At 41.1% G+C, this 27019-nt stretch overlaps 1 long non-coding RNA gene across 1 annotated transcript; it reads right to left on the bottom strand.

The window, feature by feature from the left end:
• Positions 1–301: 301 nt before the first annotated feature.
• Positions 302–26393, bottom strand: LOC307181291. Its single transcript, XR_013826339.1, has 3 exons — positions 26308–26393; positions 4545–4609; positions 302–981 (listed from the first exon to the last, which is right to left on the bottom strand). It is a non-coding gene; the product is annotated as an uncharacterized lncRNA (long non-coding RNA).
• Between the last annotated feature and the right edge of the window lie 626 nt (positions 26394–27019).

Raw genomic sequence — 27019 nt, 5'->3', positions numbered from 1 at the left:
ACAATCTCCCCACTTGGAGAGTCAGTGCTTGTAACCTCCTGTTTGGCACACTCTGCAATTTCTGCGGAGGATGAACGGGAATAGGGAGAACCAATGAGAGACTATCTGTAGTTGTTTGGACGGGCACATTTCACTCTAATTTCCCACCAAGAAGAAGAATTAACCAAAGGCTCAGCGTGCCACGCTGGAACCAGATTAGGGCCTGAAGCAATCCTGCCGTTTTGCGTCCAGCTCACAAAAAAGCGAGTTGGAAAAAAGAGCTCAGGGTCACTGCAATTCACAAACTTGCAGAGTTATAAAGGACAACTATCGTCCAAAAATATATTGAGGTAAGGCTGTGAAGAGGACTTGAAAGCAAGGCACAATTGCAGGAAACAGATTTCAGGAGGTAGATTGGAATTGCATTTAAAGCATATGAAAAGCGGCAGAACTTCGACAATGATGCACTTGGCCAAAAAATGCATATGCGTTTTTTCCTGAATATATCCAGGAAAAAACGCATACGGCCATTTTTGCCAACCAAGGAAGCGTGCAATGGAAATCCGCACTACAATGAAGTCTCACTTCCCACTGGTTAAATGGGCCATCTGAAAAAAGTGTAAAATCCAGAAAGGCAGGACAGGCCATGGAGAACTGGGAGCCTTGTTATGCTGATGGGCGGGATGTAAATGGCCAACAGCCACTCTGGAGAAGTGTATGGTGTTTCCTGAAACATCTAAAAAACAAAGCTACAGAGACTCGGGCACTTCCACTTATGGTCCTATAGCTTAGGGAAATTAAAATAAAAAAGACACAGCCACCCCAAAGTTTAGGGCTGCTGTGTTTACAAGAACCTCGACAACGGAACAACTTAAATATCCCAGAAAGAGAAAAATGGATAAAGAAGTTGTGGTACTTACATACAATGGAATATCACTCCGCAATGAAATCAATGTCATCAGGCCCGTAGCAGCATAATGAGTGGATTTAGGTTCGATGATTCTGAGTGAAATAAGTCACACAGAAAAAGAAACTAGTCATAAGATAACACTTATAGAGGGAATGTAAACTTGGCTACACATGAACTGAATTACAAAACAGAACAGAGTCTCACATTTAGAAAACCAACTTATGCTTGCTTAAGGGGAAAGGTGAGTTGGGGTGCTGCATAAATCCAGAGATTGAAATGAGCACAGATACCGTTCCATAAGCCAGTAATAGACAAGATATACTCCTTGTTCAACGAAGTGGACTCAACACCCCCTATTCACCGCAGAGGAATATATCTGAGTAGTAAGAATCTTAAAACCTATGTATTTATATGTCTCCGTAAGAGAATCAAGTGTGCATCGAGCGGCATAAACACAGCAGTGCAAATCAGCTAAACCCCATTATAAAAATAAATTTCAAAATCAAAACACAAAGACAGTGAAAGAGAGAGAAATTCTTAAATAACTCGTTCAGGCTTGTGATGAAACCTGGATTTACCACATCTACACCCACAGCTGAGTGAGGCATAAGGCTGGACACTTGGGGCTGTGAGGATTGGTGAGGTTCGGTGAGCAAATGCAGACCCTTTGAAGTAGTACTGCGTGCTACCCATTCCATGGGTCCCAACCCTCCAGGTTTAAGGGATTCTTCCTACAGCTAAAACATGCGTGGGAAACCCAGAGGATGGTCCACAGTGTGATCGGGCAAGGTTTCTAAAACGCATCTCATTATTCGTCCTCTGGTACTCGGGTTCGCCATTCCAGACGCTTTACTAACAATCTCCCCACTTGGAGAGTCAGTGCTTGTAACCTCCTGTTTGGCACATCGTTTGGCAGCGATGCACTTGGCCAAAAAGGGCGTATACGTTTTTTCCTGAGTATATTCAGGATAAAATGCATACACACTTTTTGGCCCACCAAGCAAGCGGGAAATTCAAATCTGCACTACAAAGAAGTCTCATCCTAACACGTACACTATCCCTATCCCGCTACCATACCCTAACCTGTACCTGAGACCGTACCCGTTCCCTAACCCTAACCCTTACCCTAAGCTGTACACGAACACTAACCCGTACGTTAACATGTACCCTAACAGTAACACATAGCCATACACTAAACTTTATCCTAACCCTACCCCGTATCCTAACCCTTTCCCTAAACCATACCATAACCCGTATCCTAATCCTAACCCATCCCCTAACACTAACCCATAACCTAACCCGTACCCTAATCCTAACCCATACACTAACACGTACCCTAACCTTAACCCGTTGTCATACCCTAACCTGCAACCTAATCTGTACCCATTCCCTAACCCTAACCCTTACACTATCCCGTACCATAATCCTAACCTGTACACTAACACTAAACCGTACCCTAACACTTACCCTACTCCTAACCCGTGGTCATACCCTAAACTGTACCCCAAACCATACCCGTCCCCTAACCCTAACTCTAAACCTTACCCTAAACCGTACCCTAATCCTAACCCGTACACTAACACTAAACTGTACCCTAACACGTACCCTAACCCTAACCCTTTGTTGTTCCCTATCCTGTACCCTAAACTCTACCCCTTCCTTAACACTAAACCTAACCCTAACCCGTACCTAACACTAACCCATACACTAAACCTAACCATAACCCTGAACATAAACCGTACCTGAATCCTAACCCATACCCTAACACTAACCCATACCTTAACCCGTACCCTAACACTAAACCATAGCCATACCCTAAACTGTACCCTAACACTAACCCGTACCATAACCATAACCCTAAACCATACTCTAAGCCATACAATAATCCTAACCCGTACCCTAACCCTAAATCTTACCCTAAACCCTAATCCTTACCCTTAGCTTAATTTTGTTTTTTTGTATTTAAAAAAATATTTTCTTGGGTTAAAACAAACTAGCAGAACAACAAAATAGAGGGCTTCGCTGGTGGTGCGGTGGTTAGAATCTGCCTGCTAATGCAGGGGACACAGGTTCGAGCCCTGGTCTGGGAGGATCCCACATGCCATGGAGCAACTAGGCCCATAAGCCACAACCAGTGAGCCCTCGCATCTGGAGCCTGTGCTCTGCAACAAGAGAGGCCGCAATAGTGAGAGGCCTGCGCACCGAGATCAAGAGTGGCCCCCCACTTGCCACAACTAGAGAAAGCCCTCACACGGAAACTCAGACCCAACACAACAAAAATAAATAAATAAATAATAAACTCCTACCCCCCCCCAAAAAAAGAACAACAAAATAAAACAGAAAGTAACCTGAGTGTCCCTCAAAAAGCTAAGTCTGAAATAGTTGGTACTTCTGTTCTATGGAATGTTATGTAGCCTATAAAAAGTGTGAGAGCTAAATCTGTTTTTCTACAGTGAGAAGCATGATATTCCAGATGTATAGAACACCTGGATAAAATGAGAAACCTACACATTATGCTGGTCGTTTCAGTAAATGGGAAAGGATGGCAAGTGGTAAAATATTATCTTTTCCTTTAATTTTTTAAATTTCACTTGTTACAAAGAACTTCAATTATAATTGTACTTTAAAAAAGTAACAATGGAAATTTAAAAGAAAAAATATATATTGTGTGTTCAGTTACGTTTCATAGAATTATGAAATGCTCCACCCTCTGGCCATTACCTGAAAAAACAGCTTTAAAACCTATGCTAATTGTCACTTCATATGAACAAGTCCTGCAGGGCTGTAAAGGAAACCTGCCTTCATCATGTCTTGCGGGAGGTAAAGGCCAAAGTATTTCAAAATGTGGCACATATTTCAAGAAAACCATTTGAAGAACTAAGCTGTAATAACCGTTTGAAAAATAAAAGGACATGCCTGAAAGCTCAGTTTCAAAGGATTATGAGACACATGCAAATCCAACCACACAGAGGTATCAGCTCACACCATTCAGAATAACCATCAGGAAAGAAACTACAAACGATCAATGCTGAAGAGGTTGTGGAGAAATGCATACCCTTAATTTGAAGTGGGACGTAACCTGGTAAGAGTCACTAATGGGAACAGGGTGGAGGTGCCTTTAAAAGGTAAATATTGAGCTATTATATGATCCAGCAGGCCCACTCCTGGGCCTATAACATAAGAAGACAGAATTGGAAAGACACAGGCAGGCAAATCTGCACTGCAGCAGTATTACAATAGCCAAGACATGGAAGCAACCAAAAGTCCATCAACAGATGAGTGGACAAAGAGGAACTGTTACATGTAGAGATGGAATATTAGCTCGGGAAAAAAGTGAAACAATGCCATTTGCAGCACCATAGATGAGTCTAGAGGTAACCATGCAACTTGTAGTAAGTGAGAAAGCGAAAGACACCTAACGTATATCACTTATAGGTGTTACCTGAAAATTGATAACAATGAAGATATTTCCACAGAGAAAGGCAATCACAGATTCATTGAACAAACTTATGGTTCCCCAAATCGAAAGGTGTGAGGATTGGATACATTACGATATTGGGGTTAACATAGATATAGAAACACATGTGAAATATATAATCACCAAAGACCTACGGAATACCAAGAGAAGACTACTCAACATTGTGTCATAACCTACCTGGGAAAAGGTTCTGAAGAAGAATAGATATATGTATGTGTGTGAAAGAACCACATCTTGCACACCTAGAACAACAAAAAAAAAAACATTGTAATCAAATTTGCTGCGATAAAAAATAAAAATTAAATTAAAAATATGAACAAGAAATAATGAGACATAAACTGAAAGGAATTTTTCCTGGCACATCCCATTCTAATTTTCAACCTAGAACAGGACTTCCATTAAGGCTCTGTTGCCCTGGTAACCAGATTTGGTAAAGGAGAAATGCTGCCGCCTTGTGACTGTTTCACACAACAGCAGCTTTAAACCAAGAGGTAATGGTCACTTAATATTCAAAATATGTGCAGCACTGTAAAGGACACCGGGCCTCAAAAATGTCCTGGGGTCGTAATCGACCAGAAAATTCAAAAGACGTCAACATTTCAAGAAGACAATGTCAAGAGGCATATTTTACGCACATTTTGTCTTTTCTTTTTTTTCTCTTTAAAATAAAAGGGAATTGAAAAATGCGCAACATCAGCAATGAATAAAGCCATGCAAATCCAATTACAGAAATGTTCACCTCACAGCCGTCAGAATGTTCTTCAGCAAAAAGTCTACAAAGAATAAATGCTGAAGGGGTTTCAGAGAACTGTGTACCCTCCAGCTGCTGGGGGGGATGTAAACTGGTAACAGCCAGTAGTGAGAACATAATGGAGGTGCGTTTAAGGGTAAAAATTGAGCTACCATGTGATCTGGTAGGTCCTTTGATGTGCCTATCACCTGAGCAGAGCAGAATGGAAAAGACACAGACTGGCAATCCTGCACTGCAGGAATATTTAACATAGCCAAGACTTGGAAGAAACCAAAATGTCCATCAACAGAAAAATGCACAAAGAGGAAGTGGTCCATGTAAACAATGGAATATAAGCCATGGAAAACAATGAAACAGTGCCGTTTGCACCACCATATAAGGACCTAGAGATAATCACTCAAATTAAAGAAAGAAAGTGAAAGACAGATATCCTATGACATCACTTCTAGGTGTTACCTAAAAGTTGATACTCATGAACTTATTTCCAAGAGAAGGAAAAGCATGGATTAAGAAAAAAAAATTATGTTTAACCAATGGAAAAGTGTAAGGAATGTGTGAATTAGGATATGAGGGTTAACAGACATGTACTAATACATATGAAATATATAATCACAAAATACCTATGGAATACCAAGAGAGGTCTAGGCAACACTCTGTAATAACCTACATGGTAAAGAATGCAAAGATAAATGACAGATACATTGATATAATGAACGAGATTCTGTACACCTAGGAGAAAAAAAATATTTTTATCAAGTTTGCTCTGATAATTAATAAAAATTAAATTTATAAAACAAACAAGAAGTAAGGAGATATAAGCTCTTGGGGATGTGCTCTGGCACATTCCACTCTAATTTGCAGCCTACTAACACGATTTCCAGGAAGGCTCTGCTGCCCAAAAACCCAGAGTTGGAAATGTAGAAATTCTGCTGCCTTGTGGCCGTTTTCCGCAAGAGCGGCGTTAAGCCCACAGCTAATGTTCTCTTAACATTCACAAGGACTCAGGGCTGCAAAGGACACCTGCCCTAAACAACTGTGCTGAGGTAGGGAATGGACAATAAAATTCAAAACTGGCAAATTTTTCAAGACGATAGTATGAAGAGGTAAGTTTGACTCACTCTCTTGTTTAAAAAAAGGAAAATGGGTGAAAGCTCAACCTCAGGAATTATTAGACTCATGCAAATCTAATGTACAAAAAGGTTTCAACTCACACCAGTCGACTGACCATCAGCAAAAGGTCTACAAACAATAAATTCTGAAGGGGTTTTAGAGAACTGTGTACCCTCTAGCTGCTGGTGAGATGTAACGTGGTAAGAGCCAATAATGAGAACAGAAAGGAGCTACGATTAAAAGTAAAAGTTGAGGTACCATTCGATGCAGCAGTCACACCACTGGGCCTCTCACCTGAGAAGACCAGAATCGAGAAGACGCGGGCTGCAAAAGCTGCACTGCAGCCTTATTCACAATAGCCAAGACAGTGAAGCCACCAAAATGTCCATCAACAGATGTATGGATGAAGAAGAAGTGGTTCACGTTCACAATAGAATATTAGCCATGGAAAACAATGAAACACTGCTATTTGAGGTGCCATAGATGAGCTTGGAGATAATCACAGAATATGAGGTAAGTCAGAAAGCAAAAGACCTATATCCTATGATATCACTTATAGGCGTTATCTAATAACTAACACAAATGAACATATTTCCACAGAGAAAGACACTCACAGACTTAGAAATTAAGTATGCTTATCTAAAAGGAAAGGTGGGCAGAATGGATAAATTAAGATTAACGTTACCATACGTATACAAATACATATAATAAACATATATCAAAAAGACGGACCATATAGCAAGGGAGGTCTATGGAACACTGTAATATTTTACATGGGAAGAGGATCTGAACATGAATAGACATATATATTGTACAAATGAACCAGATTGTGTACATCTGGACAAACAATATCTAATCATTACCCCGATTAAATAAATTTTAAAAACCAAGATGTAATGAGACATAAACTTATGGGCGTTCCTCCTGGCACATTCCATTCTAACTTAAAACCTAGGACCACGACTTCCAGAAAGGCTCTGCTGCCCTAGTACCCAGATTTGGGAAAGGACAAATGCTGCCTCCTTGTGGCCGTTTCCCACAACAGCAGCTTTAAACCCAGTGCTAATGGTCACTAAATATTCACCAAACTTGCAGTTCTGTAATGACATCTGCCCTCCAAAAAAATCCTGGGGTCGAATATCCACCAAAAATTCAAAAGAGGGCAACCTTCCAAGAAGACAGCTTCAAGAGATAGATTGTACTCACACTTGATTTTTAACAGAAAGGAAAAAGGCATGGAAAATGATGAATTTTAGGAATTTTTAAAGTCATGCAAACCCAAATTACAAAAACCTATCAGGTCACAACAGTCAGATTGGCCATTAGCAAAAATGCTGCAAACTATAAATGCTGAAGGGATTGTGGAGAAGTTCGTACCCTCGGCTCTAAGGGAGACATGGTAAGAGCCACTAATGAAAACACAATGGAGGTGCTTTGAAAAGGTAAACATTGAGCTACTAGTCAATCAGTCATACCCACTGCTGGGACTATCACCTGAGAAAATGAGAATCAAAAAGTCACAAGCTGGCAATCTTGCACTCCAGCAATATTTAATATAGCCAACACTTGGAAGCAACGAAAATGTCCCTCAACAGAGCAATGCACCAAGAAGTGGTCCATATACAAAATGGAATATTATTCCGATAAAAATATAAATTAAATTAAAAAAACAAACAAAAGTAAGGAGACATCAGCCTTTGGGGGTTTATCTGGGCACATTCCACTCTAATTTATAACCGAGGAAGACCACCGGCCGGAAGCTCTGTTTCCCTAGTACCAGCATGGGGAACAAAGAAAGGCTGCCGCAATCTGGCCGTTACCTGCAAAAGCAGCTTTAAAGCCTGTGCTAATGGTCACTTCATGTGAACAAGTACTGCAGGGCTGTAAATGAAACCTGCCCTCAAAATGTTTTGAGGGAGGTAATGGCCAATAAATTTCAAAATGTAACACATACTTTAGAAAACACTTTGAAGAGCTAAGCTGTAATCACAGTTTGAAAAATAAAAAGGACATGACTTAAAGCTCAATTTCAAAGGATTATGAGTCATATGCAAATTCAACCACAAAGAGGTATCAGCTCACACCAGTCAGAATATCCATCAGCAAGAAAACTACAAACAATAAATGCTGAAGCCATAAAAAGAAACGAAATTGAGCTATTTGTAATGAGGTGGATAGACCTAGAGTCTGTCATACACAGTGAAGTAAGTCAGAAAGAGAGAGACAAATACCGTATGCTAACACATATACCTGGAATTTAAGGGAAAAAAATGTCATGAAGAACCTAGGGGTAAAACAGGAATAAAGACAGAGATCTACTAGAGAATGGACTTGAGGATATGGGGAGGGGGAAGGGTAAGCTGTGACAAAGGGAGAGAGAGGCATGGACATATATACACTACCAAACATAAGGTAGATAGCTAGTGGGAAGCAGCAGCATGGCACAGGGAGATCAGCTCGGTGCTTTGTGACCGCCTGGAGGGGAGGGAGGGTGGGAGGGAGGGAGACGCAAGAGGGAAGTGATATGGGAACATATGTATATGTATAACTGATTCATTTTGTTGTAAAGCACAAGCTAGCACACCATTGTAAAGCAATTATACTTCAATAAAGATATTAAAAATAAATAAATAAATAAATGCTGAAGGTGTTGTGGAGAAATGCATACCCTCAACTTTAAGTGGGATGTAACCTGGAAAGAGCCAATAATGAGCACAGAATCGTGGTGCATTTAAACGGTAAACCCCGAGATACCATATGATACAGGATGCCCACTCCTGGGCCTATAACATAAGAAGACAGAATTGTAAAGACACAGGCAGGCAAATGTGCAGTGCAGCAGTATTACAATAGCCAAGACATGGAGGCAACCAAAAAGTCCATCAACAGGTGAGTGGACAAAGAAGAACTGGTACATGTACAGATGGAATATTATCTAGGGAAAAAAATGAAACAATGCCATTTGCAGCACCGTAGATGATTCTAGAGGTAATCAGGCAAATTGTACTAAGTCAGACAGCAAAAGACACATATCCTATAATATCACTTATAGGTGTTAGCTAAAAATTGATACCAATGAAGATATTTCCACAGAGAAAGGCAATCACAGATTCATTAAACAAAGTTATGGTTCACCAAATGGAAAGGTGTGAGGACTGGATACATTAGGATATTGGGGTTAACATAGATATAGAAACACATGTGAAATATATAATCACCAAAGACCTATGGAATACCAAGAGAAGACTACTCAACATTGTGTCACAAGCTACATGAGAAAACGATCTGAAGAAGTATAGATACATGTATATGTGTAAAAGAACAACATCTTACACACCTAGAACAAACAAAACATTTTAATCAAATTTGCTCTGATAAAAAATAAACATTAAAAAAAGAACAAGAAAAAAAAGAGAGAAAAAAAGGGGAAAAAAAGAACGAGAAGTAATGAGACATACACTTAAGGGGCTTTTTGCTGGCACATTGCATTCTAATTTACAACCAGAACACGACTTCCATTAAAGCTCTGTCATCACTAATAAAGCAGCTTTATAAGCAATGTTGAAGGTAGCTTAAAAGAATTCTCACTAATTATTGACAGTAACAAGAAAACAAACAAAAGTAAAAATCTCACGGCAAAAAGTATACATAGAGTAAGGGTAGTAGATCAAACACTTATTAAACTTCTGTAAAGAATAAAAGACAACAGTAGTATTTTTTTTAAAGAGAGGGGCCAAATAAATCAGAACTGAAAGAGATGATGTTACAAGAGCCACCACAGAAATACAAAGTATCCTAAGATACACACAGGGTAACTCAGGGCTCAGACTGGACAGAGCCCACTCTCCATTCCCCTGTACATGACTTACAGGAGCCTCAGGAACTGAGGAGGGGGTCCTTGAGGAGAGGCACAAGATAGAAGATGTTAGGCATTAACATGACTGCATTCATTTTAAACGTGCCTGAACTACATTCACATGAGATGATTTTGTCCTGTTTGTACATCAGCACCTCTAGTCGGAACTGCAGATCTTTGGTTTCACCACCTCTATGACAGCATTAGCTTCACCTGCTGTGGACTGTCTCCTATAGGATTTCTAGAACCACAAAACATCGAAGCTTCACAGGACCCAGAGTCTGTGCGACTCCACTCAGAGTCTCAACTGCATTCAGAGACTCAGAGTCTCAACAGAGACTCCACTCTTGGAGGACACACACAAAGTAGTGTGCACATCAGGACCCAAGGGAAGGAGCAGTCACCCCGTAGGTGAATGATCATACCTAGCTGCTAGTTTTAGAGGGTCTCCTGCAGAGGTGGGGTGTGGCTGCAGCTCACCATGGGGACAACGACACTGACAGCAGAAGTTCTGGGAAATACTCCTTGGCGTGAACTCTCCCAGAGTCCACCATTAGCCCCACCAAGAGCAAGGTAGGCTCCAGTGCTGGGTCGCCTCAGTCCAAACAACCAACAGGGAGGGAACCCAGCCCCATGCATTAGCAGACAAGTGGATTAAACTTTTTATTAAACTTTTATTTAATCCACAGACAAGCAGATTAAAGCTCTGCCCACCAGAACAACACCCAGCTCTACCCACCACCAGTCCCTCGCATAAGGAAGCTTGCACAAGCCTCTCAGATAGACTCAATCACTGGAGAGCAGACAGCAGAAGCAAGAAGAACTACAATTCTGCAGCCTGTGGAAGGAAAACCACATTCACAGAAAGATAGAGAAAATGAAAAGGCAGAGGACTTTATACCAGATCAAGGAACAAGATAAATCCTCAGAAAAACAACGAAATGAAGTGGGGATAGGTAACCTTCCAGTAAAAGAATTCAGAATAATGATAGTGAAGATGATCCAAAACCTTAGAAAAATAATGGAGGCAAAGATCGAGAAGATGCAAGAAATGCTTAACAAAGACCTAGAAGAATTAAGGAACAAACACCTAGAAGAATTAAAGAACAAACAAACAGAGATGAACAATACAATAACTGAAATGAAAAATACACTAGAAGGAATCAGTAGCAGAATAACTGTGACAGAAGAACGGATAAGTGACCTGGAAGACAGAAAGGTGGAAATCACTGCCATGGAACAAAATAAAGAAAAAGAATGAAAATAAATGAAGACAACCTAAGAGACTTCTGGGACAACATTAAATGCAACAACATTCGCATTATAGGGGTCCCAGATGGAGAACAGAGAGAGAAAGGACTCGAGAAAATATCTGAAGAGATTATAGTTGAAAACTTCCCTAGCATGGGAAAAGAAATAGCCACCGAAGTCCACGAAGCGCAGAGAGTCCCAGGCAGGATAAACCAAAGGAGAAAAATGCCGAGACACACAGTAATCAAATTGAAAAAATTAAAGACAAAGAAAAATTATTGAAAGCAACAAGGGAAAAATGACAACATACAACGGAATTCCCATAAGGTTAACAGCTGATTTCTCAGCAGAAAATCTACAAGCCAGAAGGGAGTGGCATGATAAATTTAACGTGATGAAAGGGAAGAACCTACCACCAAGAGTACTCCACCCAGCAAGTATCTCATTCAGATTTGATGGAGAAATCAAAAGCTTTACAGACAAGCAAAAGCTAAGAGAATTCAGCACCACGAAACCAGCTCTACAACAAATGCTAAAGGAACTTCTCTAAGTGGGAAACACAAGAGAAGAAAAGGACCCACTAAGACAAACCCATAACAATTAAGAAAATAATAATAGGAACATACATATTGATAATTACCTTAAACGTGAATGGATTAAATGCTCCAACCAAATGACACAGGCTCACTGAATGGATACAAAAACAAGATCCATATATATGCTGTCTACAAGAGACCCATTTCAGACCTAGGGACACATACAGACTGAAAGTGAGAGGATGGAAAAATATATTCCATGCAAATGAAAATCAAAAGAAAGCTGGAGTAGCAATACTCATATCAGATAAAATAGATTTTAAAATAAAGAATGTTACAAGAGACAAGGAAGGACACTACATAATGATCAAGGGATCAATCCAAGATATAACAATTATAAATATATATGTACCCAACACAGGAACACCTCAATACATAAGGCAACTGCTAACAGCTATAAAAGAGGAAATCAACAGTAACACAATAATAGCAAGGGACTTTAACACCTCACTTACACCAATGGAGATCATCCAGACAGAAAATTAATAAGGAAACACAAGCTTTAAATGACACAATAGACCAGATAGATTTAATGGATATTTATAGGACATTCCATCCAAAAACAGCAGACTACAAGTTCTTCTCAATGGCACACGGAACATTCTCCGGGATAGATCACATCTTGGGTCACAAATAAAGCCTCAGTAAATTTAAGAAAACTGAAATCATATCAAGCAGCTGTTCCGACCACAATGCTATGAGATTAGAAATCAATTACAGGGAAAGTAACGTAAAAAACAAACACATGGAGGCTAAACAATACATTTCTAAATAACCAAGAGATCACTGAGGAAATCAAAGAGGAAATCAAAAAATACCTAGAGACAAATGACAACAAAAACACGATGATCCAAAACCTATGGGATGCAGCAAAAACAGTTCTAAGAGGGAAGTTTATAGCAATAAAAGCCTACCTCAAGAAACCAGAAAAATCTCAAATAAACAATCTAACCCTACACCTAAAGGAACTAGAGAATGAAGAACAAAACCCAAAGTTAATAGAAGGAAAGAAATCATAAAGATCAGAGCAGAAATAAATGAAATAAAAACAATAGCAAAGATCAATAAAACTAAAAGCTGGTTCTTTGAGAAGATAAACAAAAATGATAAACCTTTAGCCAGACTCAAGTAAAAGAGGGAGAGGACTCAAATCAATAAAATTAGAAATGAAACAGGAGAAGTTGTAACAGACACCACAGAAATACAAAGCATCCTAAGAGACCTCTACAAGCAACTCTATGCCAATAAAATGGACAACCTGGAAGAAATGGACAAATTCTTAGAAAGGTATAACCTTCCAAGACTGAACCGGGAAGAAATAGAAAATATGAACAGACCAATCACAAGTAATGAAATTGAAAGTGTGATTAAAAATCTTCCAACAAACAAAAGTCCAGAACGAGATGGCATCAGAAGTGAATTCTATCAAACATTTAGACAAGAGCTAACACCCAATCTTCTCAAACTCTTCAGAACTTTTCAGGGGAAGGAACACTCCCAAACTCATTATATGAGGCCACAATCACCCTGATACCAAAACCAGACAAAGATACTACAGAAAAAGAAAATTAAAGACCAATATCACTGATTAATATAGATGTAAAAATCCTCAACAAAATACTAGGAAACAGAATTAAACAACACATTAAAAGGATCATGCACCATGATCAGGTGGGGTTTATCCCAGGGATGCAAGAATTCTTCAATATACACAAATCAATCAATGTGATACACCATATTAACAAATTGTAGAATAAAAATATGATCATCCCAATAGATGCAGGAAAAGCTTTTGACAAAATTCAACACCAATTTATGATTAAAAGTCTCCAAAAAGTGGGCATAGAGGGAATCTACCTCAACATAATAAAGGCAGTATATGACAAACCCACAGCAAACATCATTCTCAATAGTGAAAAACTAAAAGCATTTCCTCTAAGATCAGGAACAAGACAAGGATGTCCACTCTCACCACTATTACTCAACATAGTTTTTGGAAGTCCTAGACACAGTAATCAGAGAAGAAAAAGAAATAAAAGGAATACAAATTGGAAAAGAAGAAGTAAAATTGTCACTGTTTGCAAATGACACGATACTACACATAGTGAATCCTACAGATGCCACCAGAAAACTACCAGAGCTAATCAATGAATTTGGTAAAGTTGCAGGATACAAAATTAATGCACAGAAATCTCTTGCATTCCTATACACTAACAATGAAAGATCAGAAAGAGAAATTAAGGAAACAATCTCATTCACCATTGCAACAAAAAGAATAAAATACGGAGGAATGACCCTACATAAGGAGGTAAAAGACCTGTACTCAGAAAACTATAAGACACTGCTGAAAGAAATCAAAGATGATATAAACATATGGAGGTATAAACCATGTTCTTGGATTAGAAGAATCAATATTGTGAAAATGACTATAGTACCCAAAGCAAGCTACAGATTCAATGCAATCCCTATCAAATACCACTGGCATTTTCTACAGAACTAGAACAAAAAAATCTTAAAATTTGTATGGAGACACAAAAGACCCCGAATAGCCAAAGCAGTCTTGAGGGAAATTAAAAGAGCTGGAGGAATCAGACTTCCTAACTTCAGACTATACTACAAAGCTACATTAATCAAGACTATATGGTACTGGCACAAAAACAGAAATATAGATCAATTGAACAAGATAGAAAGCCCAGAGATAAACCTACGTACCTATGGCTAACTCATCTATGACAAAGGAGGCAAAGATATACAATGAAGAAAAGACAGTCTCTTCAGTAAGTGGTGCTGGGAAAACTGGACAACTACACGTGAAAGAATGAAATTAGAACACTCCATAACACCATACACAAAAATAAACTCAAAATGAATTAGAGATCTAAATGTTAGACCAGACACTATAAAATTATTAGAGGAAAACATAGGCAGAACACTCTATGACATAAATCACAGCAAGATCCTTTTTGACCCACCTCCTAGAGAAGTGGAAATAAAAACAAAAATAAACAAATGGGACCTAATGAAACTTCAAAGCTTTTGCACAGCAAAGGAAAACATAAACAAGACGAAAATACAACCCTCAGAATGGGAGAAAATGTTTTCAAATGAAGCAAATGACAAAAGATTAATCTCCAAAATTTACAAGCAGCTCGTGTAGCTCAATATCACAAAAACAAACAACACAATCCAAAAATGGGCAGAAGACCTAAATAGACATTTCTCCAAAGGAGATATACAGATTGCCAATAAACACGTGAAAGGATGCTGAACATCACTAATCATTAGAGAAATGCAAATCAAAACTACAGTGAGGTATCAACTCCCAGCAGTCAGAATGGCAATCATCAAAAAATCTACAAACAATAAATGCTGGAGAGGCATTTACTGGAGAAAAGGGAACGTTCTTGCACTGTTGCTGGGAATGTAAATTGCTATACCCACTAGGGATAACAGTATAGAGGTTCCTGAAAAAACTAAAAATAGAAGTACCATACGACCCAGCAATCCAACTACTGGGCATTTGCCCTGAGAAAACCATAATTCAAAAAGAGTTATATACAACAATGTTCATTGCAGTTCTACTTACAATAGCCAGGACATGGAAGCAACCTAAGTGTCCATCGACAGATAAATGGATAAAGAATATCTGGCACATATATAAATGGAATATTACTCAGCCATAAAAAGAAACAAAACTGAGTTATTTGTAGTGAGGGGGATGGACTTAGAGTCTGTCCTACACAGTGAAGTAAGTCAGAAAGAGAAAAATAAATACCGTGTACTAACAGAGATATATGGAATCTAAAGAAAAAAGTTTATGAAGAACCTAGGGGCAGGACAGGATTAAGGACACAGACATAGAGAAAGGACTTGAGGACACGGGGAGGGGGAAGGGTAAGCTGGGACGAAGTGAGAGAGTGCCATGGACATATATACATTACCAAATGTAACATCGATAGCTACTGGGAAGCAGCCACATAGCACAGGGAGATCAGCTCGGTGCTTTGCGACCACCTAAAGGGGTGGGATGTGGAGGGTGGGAGGGAGATGTAAGAGGGAGGGGATATGGTGATATATGTATATGTATAATTGACTCACTTTGTTATACAGCAGAAACTAACACTCCATTGTAAAGCAATTATACTCCAATAAAGGTGTAAAAGGAAAATAAAAAAGAAAGAAGCCCAGAGATAAACCTACACACCTATGGTCAACTAATCTATGACAAAGTAGGCAAGACTATACAATGGAGAAAAGACAGTGTCTTCAATCAGTGGTGCTGGGAAAAATGGACAGCTACATGTAAAAGAATGAAATTAGAACACCCCCTAACACCATACACAAAAATAAATTCAAAATGGATTAGAGACCTTAATGTAAGACCGGACAGTATAAAACTCTTAGAGGAAAACATAGGAAGAATACTCTAACATAAATCACAGCAAGATCTTTTTTGATCCACCTCCTAGAGTAATGACATAAAAAAGAAAACTAAACAAATGGGACCTAATGAAACGTAAAAGCTTTTGCAAAGCAATGGAAACTACAAACACAAAAAGACAACCCTCAGAATGGGAGAATATATTTGCAACTGAATCAATGGACAAAGGATTAATCTCCAATATATATAAACAGCTGATGCAGCTCAATATTAAAAAAACAAACAACCCAATACAAAAATGGGCAGAAGATCTAAATAGACATTTCTTCCAAAAAGATGTAGAGATGGCCAAGGAGCACATGAAAAGCTGCTCTACATCACTAATTATTAGAGAAATGCAAATCAAAACTACAATGAGGTATCACCTCACACCTGTTAGAATGGGCATCATCAGAAAATCTACAAACAACAAATGCTGGAGAGGGTGTGGAGAAAAGGAACCCTCTTCCACGATTGGTGGGAATGTAAATTGATAGTCACTATGGAGAACAGTATGGAGGTTCCTTAAAAAACTAAAAATAGAATTACCATATGATCCAGCAACCCACTACTGGGCATATACCCAGAGAAAACCATAAATCAAAAAGACACATTCACCACAATGTTCATTGCAGCACTATTTACAATAGCCAGGTAATGGAAGCAACCTAAATGCCCACAGACAGACGAATGGATAAAGATGTGGTACATATATAAAATGGACTATTAGCCATAAAAAGGAATGAAATTGTGTCATTTGTAGAGACGTCGATGGATCTAGAGACTGTCATACAGAGTGGAGTAAGTCAGAGAGAGAAAAACAAATATTGTATATTAACGCATATATGTGGAACCTAGAAAAATGGTACAGATGAACCAGTTTGAAGGGCAGAAATAGAGACACAGATGTAGAGAACAAATGTATGGACACAAAGAGGGGAAAACCATGGGGGGGGGTGGCGGTGGGAGGAGTTGGGAGATTGGGATTGACATGTATACATTTATATGTATAAAATAGATAACCAATAAGAACCTGCTGTATAAAAATAAATAAAATAAAATGAAAAATAAAATTTTTTAAAAAACGGAAAAAAGTTATTCCCTTCACATACATGTATTTATATGAATGAATTATTTCCATGCTTACATCCATAAGTACAAAAAAGAGGAATAAAACCTACCTTGAAACAAAAAAGAAAAAACAAAACAGAACCCACCAGTTATACAGATGAAAACCCTATCAGGGCACTTGCTTCAGTGGTAGACAATTCTGAAGTTGGTCAGAGGTGGGGAATCATCTCGCATGCAGCCAGCAGCCCCCCCGCAAGGAGTGTCCTCATTACAAGCCTGGGGGACTGTGCCGAGGCATCTGTGAGTAAACGTGAGATGAGCCCCAGGCCAGCTGCTGCTGGACTGTTCCCAACCTTCCCAGGTAAAACACCTGAATATGTACAAGGACTTGAAAGCCTAGAGGAAGGGCCATGGAGCCACACGAGTGACAGCATGCCAGCCGACTTGGTGCCTGCAGGCCAGCCAGGATGGTACTGGCCCTGGGTGCTCTTCTGGAAGATTTCCATTTCCCTGCCTGAGATACCCGTCCTGTCCCTGCCCCCACTGCTTTTTTCCTTCCTCACCTCTGCCCAGGGAGAAATTCCAGCAGCAGGTATGGGTGACACATCCTCTTCCTTAGCAGGTGGCAGCCTGGCAACTGCTGCAGAAAGTCCAACAGAGCCCCACTCACACTGGGCCACCCACAAAGCTGTGGCCTCTCACTCCCTCCCACCAGCCCAGCCCCGAGACTGCTGACAGGGCAGAGAAAATGGCGTCAGGCACGGCTGCAGGGGCTCTTGCTGCCTGGAGTGGTATTTATATTGATCTCAACCCAGGCACACCTGGGGAGGGCTGGCCGGCACGGTAAGGCTGCCCAGGTCAGCCAATCATCACCCCTCAGGGGCTCACAGTTGCAGAAAATGGAACTTGCTGAACCGGCCAGGTCCAAGGAACAGGTGTGGGCTCCTGAGAGTCAAGATAGACAAGGGGCTGCAGCTTTGGCTTGTTTTCTAATCATTTTATCTGGCCCATGAGTGGGAGACAACTTCAAGAAAACACTCTCCTAATGAGAGGAACCCAGGAGTCAGGGAGAGGAGGGGTGGGTGGTGGTTGGAGACAGAGGCCTGGTGCCCCGGGTGCAGTGGAAGTCTCTGGAAGACCAGGTGGAGGGAGGCCGTACAGAGTGATGACCAGGGTCACAGACCTGTCGCAGCTGCTGTTTGTTAGTTCAAGTCCTGCTCTGAGGTGTTCTGTGTCAGCTCTGAGTGACAGGTGAGCTGGGGGTGCTCTGCAATGAGGGCTATGTGCATGGTTCCTGTGTGCCCAGCCCTGCCACGGTACCTGCAAGGGTAGCTCTGTATCCGGGGATTGGTCTGACCACGAGAGCCCCATGGGCTGCTGGGGACCTGGTAAAGAATGTCAGGACAGTCAGTGAAGCCACCGAGGATATACCTCCAGCTGCTCCTAATTCCTACACCCTGCTGGTCATTCTACCAACCACCAGGACATGGTATTCTGTATTAGTCTTCAATGATGCCTTCTTTTGTATTCCATTAGTCCCAGAGTCACAAGAAATTTTGGCTTGTGAGTGGCAGGACTCAACATACAACTAAAACAATACTTCCGGGCCGTCTTGCCCCAAGGGTGCAAAAATTCCCACACCGTCTTTGGGGAAAGCTTAGGTAAAGACCTAAAAGTTCTACCTCTGGAAAAGGAAACCCTCCTTCAATACGCAGATGACATTCTGATCGCCAGCCCTACTAAGGAGGCCTCTGAACTACCAAGCCAATAAAGGATAGAAGTCGTCCAAAAAGAAGCTCAAATATCACAGACTGCGGTGACCTGCCAGGGCTTCATTCTCACAGAAGGTCAGAGAAGCCCATCCCAGGAAAGGGAAGAAACCATTTTCAGCCTTACCCCTTTCTAAAACTAGAAGACAGCTTAGGGGTTCCTGGGGAGGCCAGGGTTTGCTGCTTCTGGATCCCTAACTACAGTCTACTAGCTGGGCCTCTATATGAAACACTGAAAGGAAAAGATGATGATCCTTTTGAATAGAATCCAGAAGTGGCCTTTCAAGAATGGAAAGAGCAGTCAATTCAGACCCTTGCCCTGGAACTCCCTAATTTAGCTAAACCCTTTGACCTTTACATTCCCGGTGAAAGGTGAATCGCCATTGGAGAATTAGTGCAAAAACTGGGACCACTTGAAATGGAACAATGCAAGAATGCCATCCAGGTAGGATAAACTATGGTCACCAAGGGGCTTGACCCACTGCCACATCTGGCCAAGATACTGGCGGTATCTAAAAACCTGGAAATCAGCAGCCCAAAAGGCCACCTCCCTCCTAAGGGAAAAGGACCCCACGTGGTGATCCTAACCACCAACCATGCCCTGAAGTTGCAGGGTTCGTTCCGTTGGCACACCGACCTCGAGTGAGGAGGCCTTCCAACTCCAACATCCAGAGAGATAACCGGGGGCAACAGGGCACCATGACGACTCGTGTGAACATCACTTGACCTGGAGTTTTTCTCATAAAACAACAAGAGTGTGTCCCAAAACAGTAGACTACTGCTTGCAGGACTTACTGCACCCAGAGGGGAGCTAATAATCTTGGCGGGGGAACCGTATATCACACTGTCACTATAGAAAAGCCTACAGACACCGTGATGATGGTGGCCAATAAGACCGGCTGGACTCCTGTTTACTTCAAAAGGCTGTTGACTCAGTGGCCATCATGGTCCTTGATCACCACTGACCCTGGACTGTCTGGGAGTTGAGTGGGCAGGGCTCTGACACCTGGTGCTGTTTGTACGTTAATTCAGGGGCCTAACTGAAGAAAGCACAGACTACTGGTCAGAGCATCTAGGCTGGCAGAAACGGTCAGCCTAAGGTGGCCGAACAAATGTGGGGCGGGGTGAAACCGGCCCCCACAACGTCTCTGCACATCTCTTTCCTGGACCCTTAAAGGTCATTAGAATCTATAACACTTCCAATGCTGGTGTTCAGGTGGACGAGCAAGGAGGCAGGGGGCCTGGGGAAAATCAACGCCACCTGGAGGCTGCTGGTGAGAAGTTCTGACCCTCGCCCCTGGGTATGAGGGCTCCCAACTCAGCACTCAGCAGTTACAGAAGAAGGGTCTGCACCCTCAGAACTCCAAGAATGAGCAACGGGACAAAAGGCAGAGGAGGGGTTTGTCCCCAGCAAAGCCCATTAAAAATCCCTGGGAGATAAAAATAGAATCTGTGCAATAAAGTCAAGTCTAACTTTTTTATCCTTTGTGCTTTGTCTAATTTCACGTACTCCTAGGGTCTCGCATGCAGAGGCTCCACACCCGCCACTTCAGACCAGATTTCCTAGTGCAGAATGGCTGGGTCGACACCTCAGCTCCTGGGGCCCAGTGCAGACTCCACGATATAGAGCCTGAGCTGCAGCCAACCCAGCCCTTGAAAGCTCTGTCCCCTCCCTCCCAATGACTCTGACAGGATCTCTACACAGCAGCCCAGCCCACAGCCCACGGGGTAGTGCATGCTCTCACCTCTCCATTCTCTGATCAAAATATAAAGTTTCCTTTGCTTGTGAACCAAACTCAGTCTCGATCTGTTGGCCCCAATGACACTGGGCAGGGGAACACTTGTTGGGGTCCACTCTGGAGGATCAGTAACAGAAATTGAGACTATTGTAACCTCAATGAACAGATGTGTGAGCCAAACTGTAGTTAACATAGAACAGTGTATAAGGCTCGGGTAAAATAAGATGTTTCTAACACTTCCATTTGATATTTCCATCACTTTATTATAAGCAAGTTCAGTGAAAGGGTTTGTCTTATTTGTCAGGTCAATATTAGAGAAACGAAGTGATTTCTTTCCAAGGATGTACATCTAATAATCTTGGTTAAACCTTCAATCTTGTTTTAAATGCTTTTCCATTGAAAATGATACCTCTCTTTCAGCTCCCCCATTTCTGAGAAGTATAAAATCTTATAATTTATTATTACCAAAGGGGAAAGGTGGGAGGAGGGATAAATTAACAGTTTGGGATTAACACATACACACTGCTATGTATAAAATAGATCATCAACAAGGAACTACTGTATAGCACAGGGAACTACACTCAACATTTTGCAATAACCTATAAGGGGAAATAATCTGAAAAAGAATAGATATTTTTATTGACATCATCTATCAATGACAGTTAAAGTGTAGCCTAAGGGAAGCTGGTGGTGAGTGCTTCTGACCCTGAAGACTTCAATCATCTAAAGTTTGGACTCTGCCTACTTCCCAAGGCCCTTAATGAACATATGTGTAGCCGTAGCTTAAAAAATTCCCCAGTTTGGGTTTCGGGGAGACACTGATTTTGAAAAAGCCCTGGTGTTCTCCTTACATGAATGGGACTCTTCCTACTGCTAAAACATGTCTGTCACACCCAGAGGATAGTATACCGTCTGATCGGGAAGAGTTTGGAAAAGGCATCTCATCTCCTCATCTCCTGGTGCTCGGGTTCACCCCTCCAGCGTCTTTACTAACAGTCTCCCCACTTGGAGATGTCAGCACTGTCAACATTCTGTTGCGTACAGTTTGGAATTTGTCCAGAGGATGAAGCGGAAGGATGAGGAACAATGAGAGACAAGTCCTAGGTGTTCAGACAGGCACATGTCACTCTAATTTCCAATCAGGAAGACGAATTGACCAAAGGCTAGGGTTGCCCATGGAAACAGTATAGGGCTTGAGGAAATCCTGCTGCTTTGTGGCCAGTTCCCATAAACACAAGTTGAACAATGGAACTCAGGGGCAGTAAAATTCACGAAACTGCAGAGTTGAAAATATCCATCACTGAAAAATGTCTTGAGGAAAGTCAGAGAAAAGGACTTGTAAGCAAGGGAGAATGGCAGGAAAGGGATTTGAGGAGGTAGAAAGGACTCGCCATTAAGCACAAGAAAAGGAGCTGAACATTGCCAACATTGCAGTTGGCCAAAAAGGGTGTATGCGTTTTTTTCTGTATATATTCAAGAAAAGGGCATACACTTTTTTAGCCAACCAAACAGGTGGGCACTGGAAATCAATACTACAAAAGATATCACTTCGCATCAGTCACAAGAGCCATCCTCATAAAGCGTAAACAACAGAAATGCAGGACAGGGCAATGAGAAGAGGGAGCCCTGTGAGACTTATAGTGGAAATGTATATTGCCAACGGCCATTCTGGAGAAGTATATTGTGTTTACTAAAGCATCTAAAAAATGAGCTACAGAGCATAGGGCACTTGCACTCATGGGCGTATATCTTGGGAAAAACAAAAATCGAGAGGACACAGGCACCCCAATGTTTACCCCCTCTCTGTTTAAAAGATCCTCGACTAGGATATAACTTAAATGTCTCTGGAGGGAAAAAATGGATAGAGATGAGGTACTTATGTAGAGTGGAATATTACTCAGCCTGGAAATCAATGAAATATGGCCAGTTGTAACAACTCTGGAGGAGTTACGTATGATCATTCTAAGTGACAGAATTCAAAAAGAAAAAGACACATATCATAAGATATCACTTAAAGGTGGAATCCAAAATAGCTACACATGAAATAAATTACAAAACAAAAACATAGTCAAATATGTAGAAAACACGCATAAGGCTGCTAAACGGGAAAGGTGGGGAGGGGTGAGGCATCATCCAGGAGGTTGAAATTAGCAAAGATACCATTCCAAATACCAAACTGATAATCAACAAGGCCTACACGGTAGCTAAAAGAACTACACTCAGCACACTCAAGTCACCAGAAAAGAATATATACGACTGGTAAGAATCTGAAAAAGAATTTACTGATGTCTCTCTGTACGTGAATCAAGTGGATGTACAGCAGCAAGAAACAGAGCTTTGAAAATCAGCTGTAACCAATATAGTAATAAATTGAAAAAAATAAACGACAGAGAGACAGAGAAAACCTCTTACAACTTTTCCTCAGGGACGGTGATGCAACATGGATTGAACACGTCTAGACCCACAGCAGGATGAGACATAAGGCTGGAAACTGTTCGCGCTAAGAGAAATGTGAGCTTGGGTGAGGAAATGCACACCCTTTAAAGTAATACTACCTGGTGCCCATTCAATGGGTCCCAAATCTGCAGGTTCAAGGGATCTTCCTACAGCTAAAACATGCATGGAAAACCCAGAGGACTGTACACCATGTGATCAGGAGATGTGTCTAAAATGCAGCTCATTTATCCTCTCCTGGTGCTCCTGTTCACCATTCCAGCCACGTTACTTAGAATCTCCCCACTTGGAGAATCAGCACATTTCAACTTCTGTTTCACACATTTTGCAAATTGTGAGGAGGATGAACGGGAAGAGGGGGAACCAATGAGAGAATAGTTGTAGGGGTTTGGACGGGCACATATCACTCTAATTTCCCATTAAGAATAAGAATTAAAAAAAGGCTCAGCCCACCTCGCTGGAGCCAAAATAGGGCCTGAAGCAATCCTGCGGGTTTGAGGCCAGCTCACAAAAGAACAACTTAAAAAATGGAGCTCAGGGTCACTGCAATTCACAAACCTGCAGAGTTATAAATGAAAACTAACGTCCAAAATTATGTTGAGGTAAGGCAAAGAAGAGGATCTGAATGCAAGACAGAATTGCAAGAAACAGATTTCAAGAGATAGATTGGACTCGTCTTTAAAGCACATGAAAAGCGGCAGAATTTCGACAATGATGCAGTTGGCCCAAAAGGGCGTATGCGTTTTTTCCTGATTATATCCAGGAAAAAACGCATATGCACCTTATGGGCAAGGAACCAAGCAAGCAATGCAAATGTGCACAACAAAGAAGTCTCACTTCCCACCGGTCAAAAGGGCCATCCTAAAAAATTGTAAAAACCAGAAATGCAGGACAGGCCATGGAGAACAGGGAGCCTTTATACGCTGATGGGCAGTGTGTGAACTGCCGAGAGCCACTCTGGAGGAGTGTATGGTGGTTCCTAAATCATCTAAAAAACAGAGCTACAGAGCATAGGACTCTTCCAATCATGGGAGTATATCTAGGGAAGTCTAAAAATCAACAAGACACAAGCACACCACAGTTTAGGGCTACTCTGTTTACAAGAACCTCAACTTCAGTACACCTTAAATATCCCAGGAAAGAGAACAATGGATAAAGAAGATGTGGTACTTATGTACAATGGAATATCTCTTCACCATGAAATCAATGTAATAAGGCTAGTAGAAGGATAAAGAGTGGATTTAGGTCCGATAATACTACTTGAAATAAGTCAAACAGAAAAAGAAACATATCATAAGATATCACTTATAGAGGGAGGGTAAATATGGCTGCACAAGAAATGAATTACAGAACAGAACAGTGTCTCACATTTAGAAAACACACTTATGTCAGCTTAAGGGGAAAGGAGAGGTGGGGTGATGCATAAAACCAGAGTTTGAAATTAGCACAGATACCGTTCAATAAACCAAATAGGTATTAGACAAGATCTACACCTTGCTCAATGAACTGGCCTCAACACACCCTATACACCGCAGAGAAATATATCTGAGTAATAAGAATCTTAAAACCCATGTATTGATATATCTCCATAAGGGAATCAAGTGTGTGCAGAGCGGCACAAACACAGCAGTGAAGATGAGCTAAACCCCATTATAGAAATAAATTTTAAAAACAAAACGCAGAAACAATGAAAGAGAGAAAAATTCTTACAAAATTCGCTCAGGGGCTGTGATGCAACCTGGATTGACCACATATAAACCCACAGCTGGATAAGACATAAGGCTGGACACTTGGGGCTGAGAGGATTGGTGAGCTTTGGTGAGCAACTGCCAAAAGTTTAATGCAATACTTCATGCTACTCATTGCAAGGGTCCCAACACTCCAGGTTGAAGGGAATCTTCCTACAGCTAAACCATGCTTGGGAAACCCAGCGACTGGTATACCATATGATCAGGAAAGGTTTCTAAAACACACCTCATTGTTCCTCTCCTGGGGCTCCGGATCGACATTCCAGCCGCTTTACTAACAACAACCTCACATGGAGAGTCAATGCCTTTAAGTCCCAGTATCGCACAGTCTGCAGATAGTGCGGAGGATGAATGGGTTAGGGGGAACCAGTGAGAAACTAATGTAGTGGTTTCAATGGGCACATGTCACTCTAATTTCACATCAGTAAGAAGAATTAACCAAAGGCACAGCAAGGTGTCCCACAAGAAGAATAGGGCCTGAAGGAATCCTGCGGTTATGAGGCAAGATCACAAAAATAAGAGCTGAAAAATGGAGCTCAGGGCCACTGCAATTCAAAAACGTGCAGAGTTATAAAGGCCAACAATTTTCAAAAAGGATATTGAGGAAAGGCTATGAAGAGGCATTGAAAGAAAGGCAGAATTGCAGGAAACCGATTTCAGGAGGTAGACTGGAATTGCATTTAAAGCATAGGAAATGAGGCAGAACGTCGACAATGATGCACTTGGCCAAAAAGGGCGTATGTGTTTTTTCCTGAATATATTCAGGAAAAAACGCATATGCACTTTTTGTACAACCAAGCAAGCTTGCAAAGGAAATCTGCACTACAATGAAGTCTCACTTCCCACTGGTTAAAAGGGCCATCTGAGAAAAGTGTAAAATCCAGAAAGGCAGGACAGGCCATGGAGAACTGGGAGCCTTGTTATGCTGATGGGTGGGATGTAAATTGCCAACAGCCACTCGGGGAGAACTGTATGGTGTTTCCTGAAACATCTAAAAAACAAAGCAACAGAGCCTAGGGCACTTCCACTTATGGTCCTATAGCTTAGGGAAATTAAAATCAAAAAGACACAGCCACCCCAAAGTTTGGGACAGCTCTGTTTACAAGAACCTCATTTACGGTAAAAGTTCAATATCGCAGAAAGTGAAAAATGGATAAAGAAGTTGTGGTACTTACGTAGAATGCAATATCACTCAACAATGAAATCTATGTCATCAGGCCCGTAGCAGCATAATGAGTGGATTCAGGTATGATAATTCTAACTGAAATAAGTCACACAGAAAAAGAAACATCATAAGATATCACTAATACACGGAATGGAAACTTGGCTACACAGGAACTGGATTGCAAAACAGAACAGGGTCTCAAATTTAGAAAACCAACTTATGCTTGCTTAAGAGGAAAGGTGAGTTGGGGTGCTGCATAAAACCAGGGATTGAAATGAGCACAGATAAATTTCCTTAAGCCAAATATGGAATGGACAAGAGCTACTCCTTGCTCAACGAAATAGACTCAACACCCCATATTAAACGCCTAAGAATGTACCTGACTAGTAAGTATCTGAAAACCTATGGATTGCTATGTCTCCGAAAGAGAATCAAGCGTGTGTACAGGGGCATAAACGCAGCAGTGATAGGATTGGAGAGGTTCGGTGAGCAAATGAAGACCCTTTGAAGTCATATTGCATGGTACCCATTCCACGGGTCTCAACTCTCCAGGTTTAAGGGATTCTTCCTTCAGCAAAAACATGCATGTGGAACCCAGAGTATCATCAACCGTGTGATCGGGAGACGTGTTCAAATATGTCTCAGTTTTCGTACCCTGGTAATCGGGTGCAACATTCCAGGCGATTTACTAACACTCTCCCATCTTGGAGAGTCAGTGCCTT

Source organism: Stenella coeruleoalba (assembly GCF_951394435.1).
Source record: "Stenella coeruleoalba genome assembly, contig: scaffold_134, whole genome shotgun sequence".
Taxonomy (NCBI): Eukaryota; Metazoa; Chordata; class Mammalia; order Artiodactyla; family Delphinidae; genus Stenella; species Stenella coeruleoalba.
This window is presented reverse-complemented; position numbering and strand designations above follow the sequence as displayed.